The sequence below is a fragment of the Oncorhynchus gorbuscha genome, unplaced genomic scaffold (genome assembly GCF_021184085.1).
Source record: "Oncorhynchus gorbuscha isolate QuinsamMale2020 ecotype Even-year unplaced genomic scaffold, OgorEven_v1.0 Un_scaffold_765, whole genome shotgun sequence".
Lineage (NCBI taxonomy): Eukaryota > Metazoa > Chordata > Actinopteri > Salmoniformes > Salmonidae > Oncorhynchus > Oncorhynchus gorbuscha.
Window position 1 is genome coordinate 305773 of NW_025745800.1, and position 8326 is coordinate 314098.

The window sequence follows — 8326 nt, forward strand, 5'->3', positions numbered from 1 at the left end:
TCTGAATATACTGATTCAATTGATTCAGAACATTCTGCTTTTCCCATGAAAGCTCATCCGAAAAGTGTATGATGGGAACATAAACCTGTGCATGAGGAAAAACTTCAGTTGTTTTATTCAGTAGCTGTTGCAACTGCTTGACTGCAGTTGAGTACTGCTGGTTCAAGCCATTGACAAGACCCACTGATAGAACCACCTTCTGTGTGTTTTCCTGTTTCCCCAACTTGCCTATCACTCCTGCAATATGTCTAAAGGTTGCTCCCGGAAAGCTGTCTATCTGTGTGTTAGTGTCCGTAAAGCTAGGAATGCGCGCAAGGTTGGAATCCCCAATAAAAACCACGGGTTTTGTAATCTCAATACTCCAATCATTTATTTTCCTTTCAGTTCTAGAATGACATGTGGGATAAAAAAGTGTATCCCTTTTTACAGGTTCCAGTATTAGTTCTGTCCCAGGTTCCGTTTCTTTTCCGTTTTCCATTGCTACCGTACCCTGCTGGTTATCTTGTTGTGAACCTGTAGTAGAATTGGATAAAACCATGTCATCCATCAGAACAGCCACATTATTCAATGGTAGTATTAGGCTATCCCTGTTATTCCCAGTCATCTCCAATCCCCCCGATGTTAGAAGTACATTTGAGTGCTCTCTACCTGGGATTATCAAGGCTGGGACTTTAGGTGGGGCCAGATTCTCTCTTGGTCATTGAGTTTGGGGATTAAATATCTCCTTACTCTTCTTGATTGTTGGGGTAAGTCTGAAGCTAGCCCCTCCACTCTTTGCAGGTCCTACTTTCCGAGGGGTGAGACAGGTTTCCCGTAAGAGGGGAGATAGTTGGTTAGTAGGTGAGCTCATAGGGGGAACCACTCTATGGGGAGAAGTAAGCCCCACATGAACCTCCACCTGTACCTCCCTTCCCTGTATGCCCCCAACAAACCCTGTGGTATTGCTGTTGGTAGTCAGGTTATGGTTAATCGGTCTGTCTACCGGAATACTGGAAGACTGTTCCTCAACCCTATTACCCCTTACCGAGTTGTCACTCGATCCCCCTGGAGTATTCCTGCATATTCCAGAGTCCCTATGGGCCTTGGCTCCCATTAAGGCCCTGCCAGTCGGTGACTTGCTAGTCACTGCAGCCGCATAACTGGATTTAGCCTGCTGAGAGGTTATCAGTTTAGTAGAGGCAAGTGGGTCAATGGGTTTTTGCAGCATGTCTTTTAAGGTAGTTACTGAAGAAGATGTAAATTTATGTTTGTATCTGGCCTTTGCCCACATCACCGCCTTCTCTAAAGCTTCCTGGTTATAGGTTGAGGTATTCTGGATGCATAAGGCAATTACCCCGTCATAATGCTCCCTCAGAATATGCATATTATTCTCCATCCACCTGCTGGTGTTAAGTTTTACCTTTGCCAGAGTCTGTTGGTTGGGCGAGGAGGGTTTAATAAAGGCCGCCAATTTATTCACCTGTCTTACCATACCTGCTGGAAAAGAATGATTAACCGCAGAGTAATCTAAGATTTCTGAGTGATGAATTGCTTGTAAAGCCTTAAAATATCCCTTTGTGAGGGTTATATCATGCAGAGGAGGAATACTCCCAGTTTCTCCAGTAGACTCACCCTGATCATGTAGGTTAACTAGAGCCTGGAAACGATTGTGTACTGGCACTGCCATGGTAAAGAACCAATAGCCGGAACCCTTGCTGGGAAACCCAACTAAAAGAAGGGATCATATAAACGTTAAAATCCCCCCACAATATATAATTAGACCCAGTCAACCAAAGAAATATATATACCCACACAGAGGACAAAAAACATTTAAGAAAATGATATTATAAACCAAAAACACAAAACAAATATTGGCCCGATTTTAGAAAAGAAACTCCAATGAAACAAAACCCAATATAACAGGTGATGATGGAGGTCAACTCACAACTCCTTTTCTCCTACAATAAGTCCTTGTCTGTTGCCATCTGGTGGTTGCTCCAGAAATGGCAGTTAAGCCTCATACAGGCCTCAACCCCTCAAAAAAAATGTTTGAGGAGAGGGAGTGAGGGGAATGTATACCAGAGAGCAGTCCGTACGAATTCTCCACTATAGGTTCGGTTGTTACTCCATAAAAACAATCTCTCTAGGAAAGCACTCCACACTAAGGTGAGAGGAAAAAAAACCCTCTCCCCTCTCAAGTGGGAAAAAAACACTTCATTCACAAGTGATCACTCCTTTATGGTTCAATTCTGATAGTGGTTCAGCTTCAATCCACTCCAAACTTTAAAATCTTCATGTGTACACACAGTGGTTTTGGGAGTACTCACCAACCCAGAAAAATGGATATCTCATACAGAAAGGAGCTCTTCCATACCATCCCCAACCAGTCTCCAAAGGTCCATGTGCTTATCTTTGTTTGTTGGAAAAATTGTGTCCTTTTTGGAATAGTGAGATGGAGTAATGGAGTAATCCTCTTCTATTTCACATCATCCAAACCTTTTGTTTCAAGGGTAAGAAAGATAAAAGGAGTATGGTTTAAAATTTTAAAAGAAAAAAATTCCTGACGTTTCGCACCACTCGTGCTTCTTCAGAGAAAGGTAGACAAAAAAAACTGAGGCCATCCCATATAGCATGAGAACGGGAGGGGGGGAGGAGTCAAGCTGATTCACCTGACCTTCCATTGGTGGACTATGTCCATCCTATATCCCGACACAGCTGTCCTTAATTGTGCAAATTTCCCATAGTTCCCCCCCCCATTCTCTGTATAAACCAATCTACAGGGAGGGAAAATGTGGTTTTGTTATCACATCATGCCATACTCCAAGAAGGCCTCCAAAGAAATTTCAAATAAATAAATCAAAGGAGAACAGGGCCAACACACACAAAACAAAGAGACAAAATACATGAGGAGACAACTTTAATCAAACAAAGACCTTTTTTGTATTTACAGGATTCCAATAATAATGTAAAAGTGCTACTAGTATAGGATATTCAAGTTTCTCTAGATAAAAGTATCTAATTAGGAACAGGAGGACAGGGCTCTGGCGGGTTAGGTTTAGGAAAAAATTGCCCTTCAAGAGGACCATATACACGGGCACCTGTTCTCTAATTCTATTGCTCCTAAGGATACATAATTTGTTATACGGGAATTTGGGTTTGAATTCAAGTCAGAATCTAGGTCCAGGTTCAGGATTAGGGATTAGAGTTTGAAGTGAGGTTAAAAATCAGGATTATGTTCAGGGTCAGGATTGGATCTGAGGTTATTGTCAGGGCTGAGGTTAGATTCAGGATCAGGGTTAAGGTTAGGACTAGGGTGGGGATTGCTGCGGTTTAAGGTTGAGGTTAAGGTCAGGGTTAGGGTCAGGGTTCTAGTCAAAATTCGGTTTTAGGATTAGGCTTCTATGATTGGGGTTAAGGTTAGAGCTAGGATGGGGATTGCTACAGTAAGGGTGAGGTTAAGGTCAGGGTTAGGGTTAGGGTTATAGTCAGAATTAAATAAGGTTTTAAGCTTATTAAGATAGACTTAAGGTTGAGATTTGTGGGTTAGGGTTAGGGTTCTAGTCAAAATTCGGTTAGGGTTAGGGTTAGGGTTAGGGTTAGGGTTAGGGTTAGAGGGTTAGGGTTAGAGGGTTAGGGTTAGTGTTAGGGTTAGGGTTAGGGTTAGGTTTTGAATATAAATGTGTTTCGTTTCAACTAGTTCGTTTTACGGTGCACAGGCCTATCTCCTGTTTATCCCTCCCATGTGTGATAATCTAATATAATAGGTGTAGTACTTAAAAAGGCCCGTAGATGTCCTCCTAAGACCATAAATAAAACTGAGGTAAACTCAAAGTTGCCTCTTTTTCTGGATGGCAGTACAGAAGTCAATGTGGTGAGAGATCCATTCAACCATAGTGTTGTTAAATGTGAACATAAACGCCATATTGTGCATTTAAATGGTTTTATTGTTTTGTTAAAGGACAGAAAAACCTAAAAGAGGCAGTGCCAAACTAAAACCAAACAAACCATAAATCTATAGAGAATAAAAAATAAATTATGAATAAAACCATGTTCTTCTCCATCCATTTTTCTGTCTGTTAAAACCCCTTTTCTAAAACCTCTCGTTCAGGCCATTTGGCGTTATTGTCTGTAGGTGCTGGATCCACTCCCGTTCTACCCTCTTTCGCTGCCCACAGGTCCAGCCTATATGTGCCTGTAACCCTGATATGGTAAGGTGAGTAATGGGATGCTCCTGGAAGTGGGTTATGAGTTCTGTTTGTAGGTGTGCCCTTTTAATGTTATACAGGTGTTGTTTGAGTCTGGTTTCTATGGTGTGTTTGGTTTCTCCAATGTATTGTTTATTGCAAAGTGTACATGTAATGATATAAATGGTGTTATGTGTGTTCAATGAATAAGATTCTTGTACTGGTGCTGATGTGTGGCTATGTATATTTGTAATAAACTTTATCTGTCGAAAATGGACGTTATGAGGTTTGAGGTCTTGTGGTGGCTTGCTACTGAATCTTGCTTTGGTGAGCATGTCCTTTAAGTTTTTGTTCTTTCTAAATGCTGAAATAATTCTGTATGGTTTAAGTGGTATGTAAGTGTGCTGAACTGTAGAGAAGTTGTGTTTGAATGATTGATGTAGGGGTCTAATTCTATGTGAAAATGTGGTTACTAGGGGATGATAATTGTCTGTTGATTGAGTATTGATGCCAAAGGAGAAGAGACAGAGGAAGTGTTCTGGTTTAGTGATTGGTGCAGATCACTTTCCATAGGGGAGTCAGGGTTAGGGTGAGGGAGGGAGATAGGATGAGAACCCTGGTTAGGGTAATGGTACACATTAGGGTTAGGCGTGGGGTTAAGGGAAAGGTTAAGGTTACCCTTGGGGTTGGGGGAAAGGTTAAGGTTAGGCGTGAGGTTTGGGGAGAGGTTAGGGTTAGTCGTGGGGTTTGGGGAGAGGTTAAGGTTAGGAGTGGGGTTACGGGAAGGATTAAGGTTAGGCGTGGGGTTAAGGGGAAGGTTAAGGTTAAGGTTAAGGTTAAGGTTAGGGTTAGGGTTAGGGTTAGGGTTAGGGTTAGGGTTAGGGTTAGGCGTGGGGTTTGGGGAGAGGTTAAGGTTAGGTATGGGGTTAAGGTTAGGCGTGAGGTTTGGGAGGAGGTTAAGATTAGACGTGGGGTTGGGGGAAAGGTTAAGGTTAGGCGTGCAGTTTGAGAAGAGGTTAAGGTTAGGCGTGGGGTTAAGGGGAGGGTTAAGGTTAGGCGTGAGGTTTGGGAAGGGGTTAAGGTTAGGAATAAGATTGAGGTTAGGGTTAAGAGAGGTGGATGATTTGCTGTGGTCTGTGAGTGTTGGATGAATGGGAGGGAGGGCGGCCAATGTGTTATTTTTAATGGTTCTTAAGAATCGTTTTGAATATCCTCTTCTTCTAAGTGCCTTGAATAGTATATTTATTGCATAGTCCAGGTCTTGCTTGCAAGATGATATCCTGTAGAACCGTATAATTTGTGATTTTATTATTCCCTTAAATGTATGTTTAGGATGGTAACTGTGTTTATGAAGTAAAGCATGTGTGTCTGTTGGTTTGAAGTAAACTCTAGTGTGTAGTGTTTTCTGTGATTGATTGTTGTTACTGAAAAAAACTGTTGTGTCTAAGAAGTTGACTTCCTGCGGATGAATTGTGTATTTAACCTTGATGGATGGATGATGACCGTTGAGAATGTTTATAAAATTTGTGAATAACTGGATGTCGTGGGGCCAGGCTCCTATTATGTCATCTAAAAAGCGGTAATAGAAAGTGGGTTGATATGGACACTTGGCCAGTGCCTCTCTCTCCCATTCAGCCATGTATATGTTGGCGTAAGCAGGTGCAAATTTCTTGCCCATAGCTGTTCCCTCCACCTGCAGGTAATATTGGTCATTAAACAAGAAGTCATTACTAGTCAGGCTGATTTCTAATAGTTGTAATATTTCTTTATCTGGTCTAGTGTTGTCTGGGTATCTCTTAAATATGTTTCTAATTGCTTGTATTCCTGTTGCTGTATTTATGTTGGTATATAGGCTATCAATATCTATCGTGAATATGTGTGTATGGGAGGGAACAACTATGGGTCCAATCCTCTCCATGAAGTGGTAGGTGTCCCTGAGGAAGCTGGGGTGCCTAGTGGAGAGAGGGTTGATGTGATGATCTATATATTGTGAAATGTTGTAAGATTCACTATTGCAGTCTGAGACAATCGGTCTGCCGGGAGGAACTTCAAAGGGAATTGTCCATGTCTCCGGTTCCTTGTGTACTTTTAACAGTAAATAGAATAGTCTAGGTCGTGGGGTGTCTGTACCGTAGAGAAAGTCCCGTTGTTTTGCTGTGATGTAGTGTTGGTCGTAGAGTCTTTTTATTATTGTCCTTAGCTGTGTCTGTGTCTGTGGTTGTATACTGTTTTCTATTTGTTTATAATGTTTGGTGTTTGATAACTGTCTGTTGGCTTCATACATGTATTGATGTTTATCCAGTATTACTATTTTTGAACCTTTGTCTGCTGGTTTAATGATGATGTGTGGGTTATTTTTAAATTGTTGTATTGCCTGTCTTTCTACGTGTGTGAGGTTATCCTCCCTATCTGTGTGAGTCTGATGATTGTGAAGTGTGTTTTTGTCCATTCTAATTAGTCTCCTGATTCTGCCATCTATCTGGGAGGTTTTAGGTTCCCAGGTAGATGGTAAAGTAAATGGTAGGTGATTGTCCTCTGTGTTGTAGTCAAAATAGTCCAACAGTTTAAGTCTTCTATGGTATTTGTGGGTGTCCCTTTGAAGTTCCTCCCAATCAAATTTGTTTGGGCGAGGGATGAATGTCAACCCTCTCTCCAGGAGCTTTACCTGTGCTGCTGTGGGTATGAAAGATTTGGAAAGATTCATGATATTAGTTGTTGACCGGTCCGCTGCTCCCCTTGGTGGGGGATCTGCACTGGTTATTGGGGAAGGAGAGAGATTGCAAGAAAAGTTATTTCTATCCAGACTGTGGCTTGTGGTTAATGTAAATTTAACTGTCTACACCAGTGTTGAAAGATGAGGTCTGCTGTGGTGGATGTCCAGTGTATGAGATCTGTTGTTGTGTGAAATTTGTCTTGTGGGATCTCTAATAGGGTTGGGAAGTTAGTGGTGATGTAAGCGTTAATGAGCTTAAGGGTTCTCTTCTGCTGTGGAGTAAGAAGAGGTGAATGGCTGATGACAGGAATGTATATTGTTGCGTTTGGAAATGTTTTCTTTGCCTCCTTGTGCATACCTGACAACTGTTTTAGTGATGTTTGGAATGGGTCATGGTCTTTATTGTTCAGGCCCACCGAGATAACAACCGTCGCCGTGTCTGTGTGTATGGGGGTTTTCTCCAGTACTTTTATGAAGTGGTAGAATGTTGCCCCTGGGTAACTGTCTACCTGGATGTTGGGGTTATTGAATGGTGGGATCCGGTTGAGATTTGAGTCTCCTATGATGAGTGTTGGTGTATGTCCCTCAATGTTCCAATCTGCTACCTTGTAGTTCGGCCTAGCCTTGTGATAGAAGGGTTTTTGGGAAGGGTGTGTGGGTATAGGCTGTGGTTGGGGTTGGGGTTGAAGATGGGGCTGTGGTGGGTGTGATGGTGGGTATTTTGAGGCGCCAGTTGTACAGGGACCCTGGACCGGCAGAGGCACAGCTATATTTGTTTTTTGTGGGGGTTCGGATTTGGGAGCTTTGGGGTGTTGCCCATTGTCTTGCCCTTTAGTCATCGTCATGTGCCCCTTGAATTGCCCTGTCCTTGTCTGTACCCCTTGCCTGGCGCCTCCTGTGGGTGAAAGAGGAGCAGATGTAATTATGTCCCTGAGTAATATTGATACATTACTCTGTGCTCCTTTGCAGTTAGTGTTTTGTTTAATAGGTGTAGCTGTAAGTGTACAAGTTTCTGTTTGACTGTTGGCTGTGTGGTGAACCTGGACTATGATAGGGGTGACTGCTTTAGGAGTAGGGGTGACTGCAAGTGTACAAGTTTCTGTTTGACTGTTGGCTGTGTGGTGAACCTGGGCTATGATAGGGGTGACTGCTTTAAGAGTAGGGGTGACTGCTTTAGGAATAGGGGTGACTGCTTTAGGAATAGGGGTGACTGCTTTAGGAGTAGGGGTGACTGCTTTAGGAGTAGGGGTGACTGCTTTAGGAGTAGGGGTGACTGCTTTAGGAGTAGGGGTGACTGCTTTAGGAGTAGGGGTGACTGCTTTAGGAGTAGGGGTGACTGCTTTAGGAGTAGGGGGGCCCACTGGACTTTTCCATTTCTCCTCTCCAGTTGTGGGGGTTGTACGGGTTGCTATGTTTCCCTCTCCTTTTTGCTTGGAAAGGGAGGAATCAG

General features: G+C 42.7%; 1 long non-coding RNA gene across 6 annotated transcripts; it reads right to left on the bottom strand.

Annotated features, from left to right (window-relative positions):
- Positions 1-209: 209 nt before the first annotated feature.
- On the bottom strand, positions 210-2699 carry LOC124020153. Of its 6 annotated transcripts, none has more exons than XR_006835904.1 (6): positions 1925-2699; positions 1612-1707; positions 1400-1473; positions 1025-1150; positions 649-783; positions 210-513 (listed from the first exon to the last, which is right to left on the bottom strand). It is a non-coding gene; the product is annotated as an uncharacterized LOC124020153 (long non-coding RNA). The 6 variants fall into 6 exon arrangements; XR_006835907.1 differs by having other exon boundaries at positions 1400-1476; XR_006835903.1 differs by having other exon boundaries at positions 1612-2699.
- Positions 2700-8326: the final 5627 nt, after the last annotated feature.